Source organism: Dendropsophus ebraccatus, chromosome 9, assembly GCF_027789765.1.
Source record: "Dendropsophus ebraccatus isolate aDenEbr1 chromosome 9, aDenEbr1.pat, whole genome shotgun sequence".
In the NCBI taxonomy this organism is placed as follows: Eukaryota; Metazoa; Chordata; class Amphibia; order Anura; family Hylidae; genus Dendropsophus; species Dendropsophus ebraccatus.
In genome coordinates this window covers 56,281,181-56,298,409 of record NC_091462.1, presented here as the reverse complement: position 1 = coordinate 56,298,409, position 17,229 = coordinate 56,281,181, and the positions used below count along the sequence as shown (strand labels likewise).

Below are 17,229 nucleotides of genomic sequence, written 5' to 3'. Positions count from 1 at the left end.
TGTAGGAGAATACTGGGGCAGCACGAACAGGTATAGGCTGTTTTTTGTGTAACAACATATTATTGATTGTAGCAACTGGACAAATAGTGGTGTCTCTCTATACAAAGGTCCAGAAGCTAGGCTGAATATATGATAATAATAAAGAAACAGGCAGTATAACCTGCAGATATTACATGTGGTTCTCATTATGCATCTTTAGAAGTTATTCAGCTTGTTGAACTAGAAGGCTTATGTTATATATTGTATGGCACACCTATGTTATATATTGTGTGGCACAGGTTGATTTAAAGAAAGATTTTGTGTTTTTTTTTTTCTTTTTTGAGGTCAATACAATATAAAATGCACTACACAATGCACATTAGTTTGTGGGGTAGAAATACTAAGGTAAACAAGATCAGAGGGTAATCTATGCTCAGCTCTATGCAGGGTGCTATTTAAAGTATCAAACTCAAGTTTGGTTTTCTTTAATTATATCATATAGCTGCCAAATTTGATTTTAGAACATTTTTATCCATGTGAAGTCAAGTAGCCAAATCTTTCTCCCTACCAGTTATTGTTTTATGCTCGACTGGAATACAAAAAACAGTTTACAAATTACAGAAGAAAAAATAAAATCACTTCACCATTTATCTGACCAGACTGCACTTCTGTACTTAAAGAAGTTATACCGTGAAGCAAAATTGGTAAAATTAGATGTGTACCACATATATGTAAAGGAGTACAAATGTGTCAATAAGTAACATAATTTACATCCCAGCATGTCCTTCTGTCACATGGATCTGATCACTTTCTGGTTGCCCCTCTGAAAGGTGACCCTGCTGTTGCCATGTAAACAAAATCCCCTTTGTTTGCATGTGCAATGCAGACCAGAAAATTGCAGATAAGGAAATCGCAGTTGAACTGCATATAAGTGACCTACCTAATGGCCCTATTACACTAAACGATTATTGGCCGCATTTGGCAGATATCAGCCGTTACGTCCCATAATCATCTGGTGTAATAGAATACAACGATCAGCCAACGTGAACAACGTCGGCTGATAGTTGCTGTCGTTTGTCTTTCAACATGTTGACAGACAAATGACCAGGATAGCAGCGATCTGCTGCCGTCACTCTGTGGAATAGGAGTGATGGCAGCAGACTGACGCTATCCTCTATGGGCTGCCTGGACAATCTAGCAATCACCCGGGCAAGCCCCCCGTGGCCCCCGCAGCTCTCACTCGCTTGCTGCTGCCCCAGCACGTGCTGACAGCCCTCATTTGCTCCTCAAGATTCATAACAAAGGGCAAAGGTTATCAAAACAAAGCAGGCGCATGGGGGATTAATAACTCTATGTCTCTCAAACAGTACATTTTTAGAAAGCTTGTACCTTTGAAATGTGATTCACATAGCATAATGCATCAATGTACTCCTATTAAGTTTTCATAGTTCAAACCCTTTAAGTTTAACTGCACCTGCTATTTTATTTTAACTTAACATTTACTTTAGGCACGTAGAAGCATTGGACTGATAAAGCTGCTTGGTAATTGTGCTGCCACATATGCCATAGAGTTAAATGGAGCAACAATAACCATGCACAACACAAACATTGTTCCCTACAACTTATTCTTACCAGGGGTGTGCTCTTAAAAGGTACCCGAGGCCTTGTGAAATGTTTTGAGGTTGGGGAATGAGTGTTCAGACTGTGCATGCAACCCAATACAGCCCCATAGAGTTACATTATGGCAGACCATAGAGAACATTTTCTTTAACTGTTATCATCCATCTTTTTTTTTTATGAATCTAGTAAACAATAGTGTTCTCTATATGGGATGACCAGGGGCAAACTTCTGGGCCCAACAACGCAGCCATATTTTTAAATCACCGTGAATGGACTGTGTACCTATACTGATTTTGAGCATTGTTATAAACTGAAACCTTTACAGATCAGTCATGCCTCCTTAAAGGAACCCTGCATGTGAAAGAAAGACTCCTGTGGCAAAGTGCATTGCTCGAAGTGATTTCTCTGCAGGATTCTGTGTGAAAAAAGGAGGTTTATATACTTTGTATTTTTTTTCCTAAGAGAAAGAAATTGTTGAAAGAAAAGAAGAATAATGCCTGAAAAGGCCATGAAGCAATCACTTAATGTGCCTCAGAGATGACATGACTGAACTGAACCGAGCCTTTGAGGTGTCTCCATGTTGTGAATGAAGAAAATGCTCCACTGACACAATGCAGCCTAATAGAAAGCCCTCTTTTGGTTCAAACTCCAGCCATCTGGTATACATTAACATGTAAAAACTATGAGGAGCGTCTATTCCACAGGCTTTAGGCACAGTATCAGAAAAGCACTGTCTGTCTAGTAGGCTGCAGTCACATTATCAGAAAAGCACTGTCTGTCTCATAGGCTGCAGTCACATTATCAGAAAAGCACTGTGTCTCACAGGCTGCAGTCACATTATTAGAAAAGCACAGTGTCTCACAGGTGGCAGTCACGTTATCAGAGGAGCAGGTTTTGTAGCACAGGCTACAGTCACATTATCCTAGGTCAAAGGTGTGTTTCACAGGCTGCAGTCACAATGTTAGAGGTGCAGGTCTGTCTCACAAGTTAACCACACACACAAAAAACCTGGTAAAAAGCTGATAAAGTCCTAAATCTAGTGTGTTATCATTCACAATATTTAACTATCACATCTGGTGTCAGGTAACATATATTATCTTTAAAATGACAAATTTGGGTCTTGATAGTAAAATATCTTTAACTTGATAGTATAATTTACTGTCACGTTGTCTACCACAGAGATTACACATAAAGCTATGCATCTATTATGAGAGTCTATTTATGGATATTTGTTCAATCCAAGCAGATTTCTCATTATTATTTACAGCACAATTTGTTGGCTGGGTTTATCTTTTTCCTACAGAGACTACTTATAAAGCTGGAAGTGTGCAGAGGAAACACAGACCTTTGGGATAGTATGTGTGGCTAACATCTGGGCCTATTCTTAGGTAGCCTCAGCCACTGACTGCAAACCCCACACAGATCATGTGTAACTAGGAAACAGCTGGATAGATTTTAGGGTGTTTGATTGTAAAATATGTCATCCATGTAAGACCAGACATTTGGATGACAGTGCAGTTCCCACAATGTGCATCAATTACAACAGTTTAGCACTACAGATGTCTGCTACTCAGCCTTCACTTTCTTCCATCATCTAGTGTCCAGGAAAGGGCTGTGCAAACATTCAGCGACTTTACTAGCTATTACTAGATCTCATAGTCCGTATGTATTCTCATGTATCCACAATAAGGCAAATGCACAAGCCACTTGTATGCAAGTTAGACAATAATTTACTGGTAAGGAGGATGCAGGATATTGGGTCTATAAGCACATTAAGGTTATAGATGTACCTGATTCTAATTAAGCATTGTCCAGGGAGAAGAAGACATCTAAGGCCTTCTGTTCTCCAGCATTCACTTTCTGTAAATCCATGTCTCAAAAGAAAGTATTTTGAGATGTGGTGGGGGTTAAGGTATATCCCATTCCTCACCAAATGTCCAATAGTTTTGCAATATTACCAAAACATTGTGGTGGTTCTGCTTTACGCACAATGATCGGGATACATGAATTCTATCTCCACATCTCTGATGGCTTACTTCCAAGACATGGATTCACAAGAAGTAAGCACTCACTTAAAGGGGTGGTCCAGGGTACAAAAGACAGATGAAGTCTTCTGCTCTCTGGACACCACCTTTAAGTGGCCTGAATTTCTAAACTTTTACATTGAGCAATTCTTGCACTTCTTTGCAGTTTAGGTTTGAAGACTCTCTGGTCTCAATGAGCTGATGGAGCCTCGACCTTCAAGCTGTATTTCTTTCCATGCTGTATTTATGGGAGCAGTTCCTAAGTATTTGGCAGTTGTGTATAAATGTAAGCAAAAAACATTCTTTGTTTCATTTCTGGAGTGCATTTAAACTTTTCTCATGCAGACGCTAATCAAAAATGCATTTCTTCCATGTTTTGTCAATATAAATCTTTAGTACAGAGCCAAAGCTAGTAATATTAAAAGAATAAATAAATATGGTTTAAATTGTAAACATTCAAAGCATGGCAAGCTTTAAATTAAGTAGTTTGTCTCAAGTGAGAAAGCAAAGGCCCCCGAAATGTAGTGTTTGATTGTCTCCTGCAGACTGCCTCCTATTCCTCAGCTGTGTGAATACTGAACATGGGCTGGATCGTTAAGCACCTGTGCAATGTTCAGACAGGAGAAAATGTTCCAATAGCATTCCTAATGATGAAGAGGTTGGGGAGGAGGGACGGAGGGGTGGTGCAAAGTTAGGGCTCAGATATTCCAAGCCACGCCCGTAGGGCATGGGGCTTTAAGTTTAAAAGTTGTTTTTTAGGACAATAACTGCATCACCTGCCGAACGGACCCCAGGACAGATCTTGGATTAAAAGGAGCTATACGAAGGTACAAGTGGTTTTGGGGGGGGGGGGGTCAGATTGTGGGTACAGAGTCACTTTAAGGTTTATACATTTTTCAACAAAGAGAGAGTTCTGCAATAAGGAATTGTGTGTCTTGCTTCTATTATTATTGATTACATATACTGGGACTGGCGACTGGGTTTGCTGGACAGAGTCACACAGTGTGATAGTTGGCACAGCTGTTTTACATGATTATATAAAGGTATGATCACATGCGCAAGAGAAAACAAGCTTCCATTAGACAATACTACCATACATTAGGGCCATAACTTTCCACTAACCACAAAAGTTCGTAGGATGGCACCAACAAGTATGACTCCCTTTCTGCTGACCTTCCTTCTTTTTTCTGTGTAGGGGTCACACATAAGCTGCAATGTGGGGAGGGAGTGAGCAAGAAAGAGGAAGACAAGCAATGCTCCTCAATCTTCTCTGCAGTTTAAAGTCATATGAACCCTGATAGGTGAATGTGCAGCTTCTGTCTGTTGCTCAGCTTATCCGCACATCCTGGAAGCGAGCAGCAGGCACTGCTAAGCAAACATGTAACTACCTTCCACAGCCAATCTGGTCCGCAGTCTTTCTATGGCCAATCAAATTTACAGTTGTTTTCTGTCTTACTATAAAATCTGAAATTCTTATGGGGGAATCCAGTAGTTATGGGCTGCATACACAATTCTGATAGGTTGTAGGGAATGGTAGGGCATTAACTGCATAGAATAATCCTTACAGCAACACAGTTGGGCACAGGCTGCAAGCATTTTGATAGCAGTAACATGCGCTGTATAGAGAGCAGCAGTATACTGGAACCAAAGGAGTAGCAGGATGGAATTAGAGCATGTGATGCAAAAGTGAGGAGCCAAAGATGTCTGTGCTGCAAACTCTTACATTAAAGAGGACCTGTCACCCCCCGTGCCGGGGTGACAGGCTCCCGACCCCCAGCTAGATCCCCTTATACTGACCTCATCTCGCTGGGTCCCGCTCTCGGAGCTGGTCCCGGGACAGAGATATCCTGGCCAGAAGCCGACGCGCGCTGTCCAGCGTCCAGAGAGAATGAATGGAGCCGGATTCATCTCTGCAGCGTGCGCACGGCTCCATTTATTCTCTATGGACGCCGGACCTATCTCCACAGCGCAGGTGCCGGCTTCTCACCAGGGTATCTCCGTCCCGGGACGGGCTCCGGGAGTGGGACTCGGCGAGATGAGGTCAGTATAAGGGGATCTAGCTGGGGGTCGGGAGCCTGTCACCCCGACACAGGGAGGGTGACAGGTCTCCTTTAACAGGAAATAATGGAAAACCATTGTAGTTAATAGTGATTCATGATAAGTGTTTATGGAATACATGGTTTCCTCCGAAACGGTGGTAAGCATGATCTAAACATGTTTTCTGCAATGTTTAGCAACAGGTATTATAGTGTGCAGGTAACAATGCTAGATCTTCACACTGCTTTGGAGAATGACATTGTTGCTATGGCAGGCAGCACATATTAATAGGAACAACCAGCGTTTCTGTCTCCTGCAATTTACAAGAAAAATGTCTTTTAACATTGTGGTTTGGCAGAAGGAGTAGGGGGAGATCATGTAGAAGACTTTTTGCCTTTTGTGTTTTTCCTTTTCTCTTTCTTTGTTTTAAAAAAAAAGACTCTTATAAAACACAAAGGACTCTTTATATGAGTACAAGCAAGCCTTTTTAAACATTTGTTTTATCTGTTCATGAAAGAAATTATTTCTTTATTTTCACCTGGGCTGGTTTCTTTTCATGGCCTGTGATCTTGCAGAAATAGTTGCTTAGTACAAAAGAAATATATTGTCATCTATATCTGCTTAACATGCATTGACAGTATGTTTTCCCTCAAGTCGTTTTTTTTCTCTATTTGTTGCTCAGATCTTTGGAAAGTGTAACTAAAAGAATAAAAAGATCAGATCCCGTAACCTTTTACTTTTTATTCCCCATGACCAGAGCATTACAACCTACAGTTTGCACAAATTACGTCTGTAACCTAACTTCAAGAATATTAATCATCTTTTGAAGACTGAGTCTGCATCGCTCTAGTTACATGCAGCCAAAAGGTTAATGAAAACCAATTACCAATAATGTTTCATATGGCTTAGATACCATTATAGACATGGGCATTCAGTAGGGATCTCCAGCACTAATGGCTTGTTGGATAATGAATTGGAGTTGTGTACTCAGCTGCTTTGCCCTTTAAAGTCTGAAGAATAACTAAGCAAGGAGAAATAAAATCTCTAGTAATTGCTCTTTTTGGCTAGTGGTCTCAATTTTTACACGGTGACCTCTCATTAAGGAAAACCATAGGCCAGCTTTGTTTTTCCAACTACATTTCTCACCTACTGACTTGAGTTACCTTGCAAAGGCCACAAGTTAACTGCCCAAGATCTTAAATTTCCACCGCTTAAATGTTCTTCTTTAAAACTCATTGGTCACCATAAGAAACATAAGCATAAGAAGAAAAAAAAGGTTTGCTATGTGGAAGGAGGAGACAAGCTTGTTCTTTTGTAGAGTACATAAGAAGAGGTTGAAGATTCTGACTACCTAGAATTTAAATCTCAAAAACTAAGTAGTTTTTTTGTTTGTTTGTTTTTAACAGGAAGCTCGAGCATCAATATCTTAAGTGCTAGAAGATTAAAAACAAAAATGCATTAAAAACATTTTGGATTGTAGATCCATAAAAGATGCATCGGTTTTCCAGCCTAGTAGTTGGTCTCAGTAACATTTTCAGTCAAGCAGTGCTGAGTCAATGCCCAGAAACATAAACATGGGACTGTAGAAATAGCAGAAGCACTGGGCCCTGGTGCCAGAGGGGACTCAATGATCCTTGCGCTACACCAGTGTTATAAATGGTACAGTAAGTTGGGTCCCTTACAGATTTAATATTTAGGCTCAGAAACTTCACGTAATGCATTTGCCTATAAAGGAATCTCATTTGTATGTAATACAAATAGTAAAGTTTATGCTATTTTTTTAACTATGCTGATAAAATGATTATATAGTAAAGTAAATTAGAGTAAGAATAAAAATCATAAATAAAATTTAGAATGATTCATTTCAGCTACCTTAAATTCAAGGTGTGGGATAAAAACATGTAGTTCCAAACAAAAAGACCAAAAAACAAAGATATCAATAGCTCATTTTGTGGGAAATGTTCTGCTGGAACCCACGGGACACTCCTGGGGACTCATACCACCCTGTATGAGTATGCCAAACAAACAGTTTTGCCATGTTTAGGCATTGATACCCAGAGCCGTATTCACCACTAGGCACCCGTGGTCTGATGCCGAGGGGAGCACCTTTCAGGGGGGAAGCAACAGGGAGCAGGGGGTAGGAAACAACTTTTTTCTTTGTTTGTTTCTGGTGTTCTGTTTTTTTTTTTTTTTTGGGGGGGGGGGGGAGGGGGTAATGGTGTAATTATGTAATTATTCAGGTCTGGTATGGCAGTGTTATACAGTCACAGTATGTCAGTATTGTTTAGGTCTGGTATGGCGGTATTAAATGTGATGCCTGGAGCTATTACCTACCAATCCTGTGGTGAGAATTCCGACAGACAATATGCAGACTGCTCTAATCATTGATTCAATGTGGAAATTTGTTTATGTGTTAAGCAGTTAAAAAACATGAAAAATGCGTTTACGAAGCCACTCTCCCACACTCCCCATGATGGGGCGTCTTCAGGTTTAGTGTCTAAAGCAGCAGCAGCTGTTAATATGGCCCTGATGATTCCCCTTTTCCGATAATAAAAGTGAACCCCTTGGTTCCCATGACAGGTTAATGAACCACCACCAAATAAAGTTTCCAATAGTCTATAAGAACCAGTAATTTAAAAACATTACTTTTATTAGTACTTTGTGCAGTACAAATTGCAGATATGTACAAGACTTGGATTATAAATTAAGAGGTATAAAATAATTGATACCTCTTTTGGCCTATAAGATGTGACCAAAGCCTAAAACTCAAGGGGACTATTTTACTAGTTCAATAGTGATACTTTTAATAGTGAACCCTGACGAAGGCAAACGCTTTACTTTGCTGAAACGTGTTGGTTTTTGAGTCTCTACGGGAATCCGTAGAGGTAGAGAGTGACGTCACTCGGTTCCGTGAACCTTCTTTTTTCTTGGGGGGATTACCCGCCAGCCGGGGCATCCCTATCCAAACAGCTTGGGAAAAGTATTGCACATTTCTGCACCATAATTGGACCTTGGAGCAACGCCAACGTACCAGATCTCAGTCTGCCATTACCACCAACATTAGAGGACTACTACGTCTATGAAGTTTTTACTGCACGATTTCTACAGGTACTTTCATCTATTTCACAGTGATATCTAGCGTACAACTATAAAGGAGTTTTATCATTGCCTTTTTAAGTACTACAGCTCAGAATATCTATGCTTGGCATTTTAGGTTTCATTTGTAGTTCACTTTTATTCAATTCATAGGGATGTACAGCTTGCAATTATATAAAAAGAGACCTATTGTTGCACTTATAATATTATAGTATTACAGTACATGTTTACTTGCGCTTGGCACTTTAGTATTTATTAGTAACTTATTTATTTGTGGAGAGAAGCGGGTGACTCCCAGCCTAACAGCTGCAAGACTATCATAGCGCTGGTGTTTGTGAACTTCTGTTTTGTGGGGGCTCCCACACAGTTGGTTCTTTGCATTGTAACAATAGTGATACATTGTTGAACTTTATTTTTCTGTGCATGCCTGCCTTAATTTCTTACCCACTGTTTCTTTCCATTAGTTCCAGGTCAGGGACAGACCAGAGCAGTTAGAGAAAGGCCAGGAGATCAAGTCGTCTACCTAGGGACTGATTTGCCGATTAAGCAGGGCAGGTTAGGGTGCACTAGGGTGGTTTTGGTTTAGGTATAACATTTTTATTGTTGATTTTGGATACTTTAGTTTGAGTTTGGGATTTTGGGACAATTGTAACTGTTGCATCCGGGAATGAGTAGCTGCATTCTTTTCACTAAACTTTGTGCTGTGTGCAATAGCATCTTTGCTTTAAACGCCAATGATAATGTCAGGTACTTTTTGAAAGGCATTTACCTTAGTCTATAAGGCACTGTCACACCTGACTATAACAAAATAGAATAAATGCATTTTTCTCCACTCATGACAATATTCCCAATGCAGAACGATATGAGTATGTACACATACTACTTTCCCCACAGTTAAGGGTTTATGGAATATGTAACAGATGCGTTCAGCTGCTCATTTACATATTTAATAAGCTTGTGTTTGTTCTATTATTACTGTTGGTGTAGACTTGATTATTCATAAAATTTAAATTGCATAATATTGTTTAGATTGTTCCTTGTTCACCGAAACAGCTCTTACTCAAAGAGAAATGGATGCCACAAGACCTCGGAAATTTTCCTGTGGAATTTGGTGCCAAGATATTAGCAGCCGAGGTATACTACCAGAGGCCTTCATGGGTCAGACATGTTTATTCAGCACATCCCACAAATACTCCATTGGACTGATATCTGGGGAATTTGAAGGCCAAGTCAACACACTAAACTCTTTCTCATGTTCCTTAAAATTATTTAGTAATATTTATTAGACCAGGCCATTTTCTTTTACTGATTTATGGTCCAGTGCTGATGACCCTGTTAAGTTGTGTCTCCACATTCACATTTGCAATGTGTGCACTCCATACAGGGAACACGCCATAAGACCGGCACTTTGAAGATTCTCTGACCCAGTAAACTATCCATTGAAATTGTGCTCCTTTTAAAGTTGCTCAGATTCAGGGGCGTAACTACCACTATAGCAGCCATAGCGGCTGCTATGGGGCCCGCCGCATCAGGGGGCCCCATGGCCTGCTCCTGCAATACACTGGGCCCCCTGAGCCGTCATCATTTGCAGCACCGGGTGGCCCCGCTGGTCTCCTGGGTTTTGCAAATATCCCTTTAACTGCAAGCACTCCTGACCAGAGCTAGCAGTTATGTAGTTATGACTTCACTTGACTGTTTAGTGGTCAGTCGGGAGGGTGGGGGGGGGCAATCAAAAGTTTGCTATGGGGCCCAGCCATTTCTAGTTACGCCCCTGCTCAGATTCCTATATTTAAACAAATAAGCTTGGCACGTGATACAATACAAACATACACTGCTCACCCACAAAGCTCTCTACATTGTGGCACCTCCCTATATCTGCTCCCTTAACTCTATCTACTGCCCTAACATGTGCTTTACCCTCTGCTAATGACCCACACCTTACATCCTCCTTAATCCGCACCTCTCACTCCCGTCTTCAGGACTTTACCCGAGCTGCCCCAGTTCTATGGAATGCATTACCTAAAAGTGTCAGACTCACCTCCAATACCCAAAGCTTCAAACATGTGCTCAAAACTCATCTTTTAAAACAGGCCTATCAGGTTTCCTAGTTTTGGTCAACACACCACCACCACCACACACACACACACACACACATGTCAATCAATTACACCTATACAGGCAGACATTGGTTAGTGACTGGTTCGCCCACCCCTACCTGCACTGTCCTTGTCCTATTTATAAAGGTGGTAGCAATGAAGCACTTCTGCCCCTCTGTCTTTCGTCTCCAATCCTTTCCTCATAGTCTGTAAGCTCTTTCAAGCAGGGCCCTTACTCCTCATGGATGGTTTAATAATTACAGGTAAATGTCTGATTTTTGTCTATGTATGTATCCACAGAAGTGTCAAGTGCTGCTGAATCTGTTGGCGCAATATAAATAAAAATTATTATTACTATTATTATTGAAGAGTAGTGAAGGGTAAAGCACAGAAAGAAGACAGAGGCCAGGAGCAGGATGGCAGTGTGGTCAGATGTATGTCAAATGTTACATCTATGTAAGATGACAGGAATATTTTAATCAGGGCTATTAAAAAGTAAAGTTGCTTCATTCTGCATTTACGTAGTATAATGTCAATTTAAAAAGTCCTTGTAAAGGTAAAATTACTCTTTAATTGGTCATTTTAGGCTTCTCTCAATGCTAAACTTATCATAGTGGCAGTCTGCATAACTGCCTTCCTTGTTTTAAAGAATGCTGACAATCTGTGCATAGGCTTCGGCAATATAAGCAAACAATTGTATGGAGAATTAACTCAAGGATAATTGAAATGAGATTATTGGACAAACAAGTACCAAGTCTTGTACCCTAGGTGGCCAGGAGTATATTGATATTAAGCGGCACCAGAAGGTTAATCCTTAATGCATACATACCTGCTGAACATTCTAGGTTTCAAAGGGATTACTAACAGGATGTTGAACACACACATCTGCTCTTATGGATTTTGCTTTTCCTTTTTCATGACCCTTTTCATATTAGGTGCATAGGTCTTCTATGGGAGTCATATAGAGCTATATAAGGTTAAGATGCCCTAGTGGTGGTAGAAGATCAAAGAGATGTTTTGAGTAGAGATGAGCGAACCTCGAGCATGCTCGAGTCGATCCAAACCCGAACTTTCGGCATTTGATTAGCGGTGGCTGCTGAAGTTGGATAAAGCCCTAAGGCTATGTGGAAAACATGGATATAGTCATTGGCTGTATCCATGTTTTCTAGACAACCTTAGAGCTTTATCCAAGTTCAGCAGCCCCAGCTAATCAAATACCGAACGTTCGGGTTCGAAACGACTCGAACTCGAACCCGGTTCGCTCATCTCTAGTTTTGAGACAACAGTATGAGGGAAGGTAAAACTTTCTCTCTGAGAAATGTACTGAGAAATGAGTATGCAAGACAGCTCTTGGACTACCATTTCAAGGTTGCTTACCCTTAAAGTAAAAGTCTCACTCCAATTAGGAGCCTTAAAACATGACTGGGAATGTATGCCATCCCAGAGATCTGTCCAGAAGGAAATACCCATCTGCACACACTGTTGTTTCAGAGATGTTGCCCCTCATCAATACAGTGCAGGGCGCTGGCTGGCTTTGTGGGAGCAAAGAGGTCAAGTTTCTCCACTTGTCCTTAGGACACTTTCCTCAAGGAGAAACGTTACCTTTGGTACTATATAAATTCTTCTAATTAATAATGCTACCAAGGCTATAAAATTTGGAGAATGGTGGAACCTGATAAGGGGTAAGTATCACTGCATACCTACTAGGGCTTCTCTGCTCCACATCTCATTCTAATATATTCTATATACATATAGAAGTTAAATGTTCAGTTATACATCATGTTAAGTGACACATATAGCACAAATTCTTTTTAACGACTTTCAAGTCCTCTTTCCTCGACAGATGGTACAGACTTGTCTGTGTGTCAGACTACTATTAATAAATAAGACCGTCTTTTTTAAAGTGTAGAACATGTTCCTGTTAACTGCCAAGTACTGAACCAATGTGAGAATCTGAAAAGTGAAAACTGAATCTCCATGTTTTACAATATGATGGATTGAACAGCTGAACCTGTCACGATGTACTGCTCAAGAATGTGGGCACAAGACATTTTCTGTCAGAAATGTGAATTTAGCGTGTCAAACACACAGCTTTCCTATAAACAAATGTTCATTTCTCCTTATTAAAAGCCAGCAATTCAAGTAAGGAATGCAAGTAAACATTTTGGACTAAAAAAACTGTGATATTTTTATTTTTTGGCTAAATGGATTCCATATCAGATATATCAGGTATCCATCATATGAGAGCTCTTCATATTCATTTCACAAGTTAGAGCATAAAAGGCAGAACAGATCACAAAACTACTTAAGATCTAGATGGAGTTGTGTCATACGTCAAAGCGCTTGTTATCAAGCAACCAACAATTTAGCTTTTCAGCTGCCAATAATTTGCGGGGTGACTGAGAGGAGCAAACGATCGCTGTCAGCGCTGGTTTGCTGCTCGTTCCCCGCTCGCATGCCCGCATGATTGCTAGATCGTCCGGGCAGCCCATAGGGGATAGCAGCGGTCTAAGTTGAAAAACAAACTACTGGAACGATCAGCCGACATTGTACATGTCGGCTGATCGTTGCCTTCTATAACACGAAACGATAATCGGCTGTATACCTTCCTTCGTTCCATGTAATTAAGGCCTTTATTCCTGGTGTTTACTTTACAAGATTTTATCAGTAAGTAGTCTAATGCCCCAGTCTTTAGCGCTAAGTGATTTGGTGCCCTGCTCTGGTCTCTATGATTTAGCAAGTATTCCCAAATGTCATGTGATTGCTTCAGCATATTGAGCTATATGGGCTCATGGGCTCTAATTGCATAAGAAAAATACAGTGGAGAATGAAAAGTAATATAAGACTATGGCAAGGATCAGCAAAGTACAACGGTATGGCATGTGGATAGATCACAGCTTAAGTAATTATATTGAAGACTACCTTTAAAAAGTAGACAGACACGTAAAAACGATACATGACAAAGAGGTACTGTAGTCTCATACTTAAAGCTAGGGCACAGTCAGTGCTAGGATATGCCATTGCTTTAGCATAGGTTCGGTTCTGAACTCATAGTAATGAATGATCATAGTAATCAGAATGGGGCTCAGTGCGGATATAACCCTTTGACCTGTTTACTGTTTTCCCACAGCATAGGTGCACTGTAGGAAACTGCAACTAAAGCTCATCCAAGGATTTTCCAGGAGGAAAAGCTTTTCCTTTCCTTACTCCAGGTGTGCCACTTTAATCTCCCTGTTCTCTCAGAAACTTTGGAGACAACAAGGAACGCTGGGATCTAGGAAATATATTGCTTTTTCTCCTCCCAGATAAGGCTAAGTCCACACTGTGTTTTTGCAGTCTCTTTAATGTCCCCATTGAGGGGGTAAAAAAAAAGATGCAGCTGTTTTGATTCTTTTTTTTTTTTTTATTGACTTACATTAAAAAAGGGGCGGGGGGGGGGGGGTTGTAACAGATCAGGTTTTATTTTATTTTTTAGCGTACACAAAAATGTGGTTATTTTTTTTTTAATGTTAAAAGTATCAATTTAAAAATGAATCTGTTAAACGGGCTGCAAAAACACAGTGTCATACCAGCCTAACTCCTTTATTGCATCTGGTTGCTGCTCTCTGCACAGCTGTGTGGTCAAAAGTAGAGATGAGAAAAGTTACAGGAATAATGAATAAATCCCTTGTTATCGCTGCAATCTGCTCAACAGAGCTTGGCACTGCATTACCCTACTCTCCCTACTGAAGGGGGTCTAAGAGGTTGGACTCCCACTAATTATACATGTCCCTTTCTTTGTACATGCCTCTAGCAATGTTTTTTTTTTTTTTTTTTTTTTTTTTTTTAACAGAAAATGTCCATAGCATTGGCAGTGGAGATTTGTCTACCATTTTGCTATTACTGTATTCTATTGCAGACTTTCTTGTTCACAAATTGCAGGTGGAAAACCTACAGCAAACACGTTGGTACAGTAAAGTATATACTCGTATTTTCCGATGCATAGAGTTTGAGATATACTCGCCAGATAAGACTACCCCTCTTCCAACGCACACCAAATAGAAATTAAAAAAAACATCAGACAGCAGTGAGATCTGAGAGGTAGAGAAGGAGGTACAGTAATAACGGTAGGATGGGCAATACAGGTGAAAGAGGTGTGTTTTTCTGGGCACAGCGCCATTCTACCGTATCTGTTTTCCGTACCCCTGACGCCTGCAGTCTCCTTTGCCCTTCATACAGTTGCCACATATGGCGGGGATGCAGCCGTTTTTGAGCTCTCGCAGAGATCGCAGATTCTCCATGCCAGTTCCGAAGTTTTTATTAATACCCATCCTATAGGATGACACCAGGCGTATAAGACAACCCCTGACTTTTGAGGAGCTTTTCCTGTGTTTAAAAGTAGTCTTATACACAGGAAAATACAGTACATCTGTATACTAAATCATACCCATAACTCCAGTGGTAATATTTTATTGCGACAACTTCTGGGTCATTTTGCAAGTTGCATCGGTGAGAAGTCTGGGTTGAAAACAGAAAAAAGCAAGGGGTTTCCTGCCACTAGCTGTTGGAAAAAGCATTGCCCTTTAAGGTCAGATGGAATAAAATTCAATGACCCAAGTATAGCCACAAACACTTCATATCACAGCACATTTAGGGGCTGTTATCTGATATAAGAATTGGTTGTGTGTCATCCAAGCAACTAACAATAACATCAAGTATTCACAGTTATTCTTGGGTCATGACATGCCATTGCTCTAGAGCTTTCTTCTTCTCCAGTGACACTTTTCTCTGAAATGTAGCCTTTTATTGCTGCTCAGTGCAGTCCTGTTCTTTATTATATTTATATTTGTCTCATTGAAGGTGAATATGTCTCCTTTAACTTATATTTAAGCACCTCCAGCTTCATCATAGCGTTTCACATAGCTGTATAGGTCTAGGTCTAGAGTAAAAGAAAATCTACACATTTTTAATATTTTACCTATAACTTGTCACGGCATAACATTTTGTTATTACAACAAAGCGCCAGGAGTTTTATGTCTAAACTATAGGTATGTAGCTCAAACTGTGAAATGTGATTTACTATTTAATTTATACTAAGGCGGCTTTTCAATCTGTTGAGAAAGATTTTGGCTGCATGCAAATCTAAGTGGATGCCTGTTTTACAACCCATACGGCTATTTGGAATTATACTGTGCATTCCCTTTAAGGCTGGCGGTGATTCATGTGGCAAATATATTTTAATTTTTGATTTGTGAATTCAAGAGTTTATGCTATTAAACCCACTAGGCCAAAAATATAGCAATAGTAAGTAAATTTATAGCGCAAAACAAGTACAGCTACAGGTTATTAAGTGTTATACCCAAAGCATTTTACATTTCTTTTGTTCATTCTAAAGAAAATGACATTATTGATTTTGTTATGAACTTGATGCAGAAATACAGTCTTTAAGAGTGTGGCCAATCCACTCTGCCATCTCTGTCTGTTTAAAAATCAATGACTCGACTTGATCATTAGGTTTTATTTGCAACTTGGCCTTTTGTGTACTGTTGCTATTCTGCAAAACCTTACAACGTGAATCCAATCCACAAGTCTCACACAATACCTTTAGGAGTATTAACAAGAATGCTTTTCTGCTTTGCTCTATACATATGAATTCTTAAAAACACTTTTAAACAGTAACAAAGGATTTAACAGAAGAAAAGCAAAGAGCGGTGGGTTGAGTTCTACAGGCCAACATTAAACATTATCCTTAAACTAGGTAACATCTTTTTCAAAGTGTATTTTTACAGTCATTCTTACATAGAGAAGGCAAAAAGAATGCAAAAAAATATAACATGGAATAAATGTCAGGTCAATACAAGATATCTGAAGATGTGGAGCACATTGTATAATAGTAGAACAAGAGTGATTGTGACTTCTTTCTGTTCTCCTACTCCTATTATTTCAGTGCAGTCATTTCTTACCTGTCCCCAACCTATACTATGAAATGATAGTACTGCAACTGGATTACTATACAAGCATGAAGCCAGATAAAGACATAGGATAGCTTTAAGAACAGCTATATGACATACTAACATTTTTCTTGGGGGAAAATGTGGAAAAAAAAAATCTAAACATGCATAAAACAGGTCATCTCATCTAGAATGAAAACAAACCATGAATACCCTTACCAATAATCCTGTGGCAATGCTTTCTTGGTTCCCCGTTGGTCCCTGTTCACATGACCTCCAGCAATAATGTGTTGACTGTGCAGCACGGGTTAGCACAACATTACTGAAGGCTGCACAGAGACCAGCAGTGGGCCAAGAAAGTGTTGCCACGGGATTGCATTGATGTTGGTAGAGTGAGTATAGTGTTTTTTTGTTTTTTGTTGTGCAGAGCATTAGGTAAACATGTGT

At 39.9% G+C, this 17,229-nt stretch overlaps 1 protein-coding gene across 6 annotated transcripts in view; it reads right to left on the bottom strand.

The window, feature by feature from the left end:
* PARD3B (par-3 family cell polarity regulator beta) overlaps positions 1–17,229 on the bottom strand; it is a 926,479-nt gene that overhangs the window by 392,270 nt on the left and 516,980 nt on the right. The gene's annotated exons all lie outside the window — the stretch shown is intronic.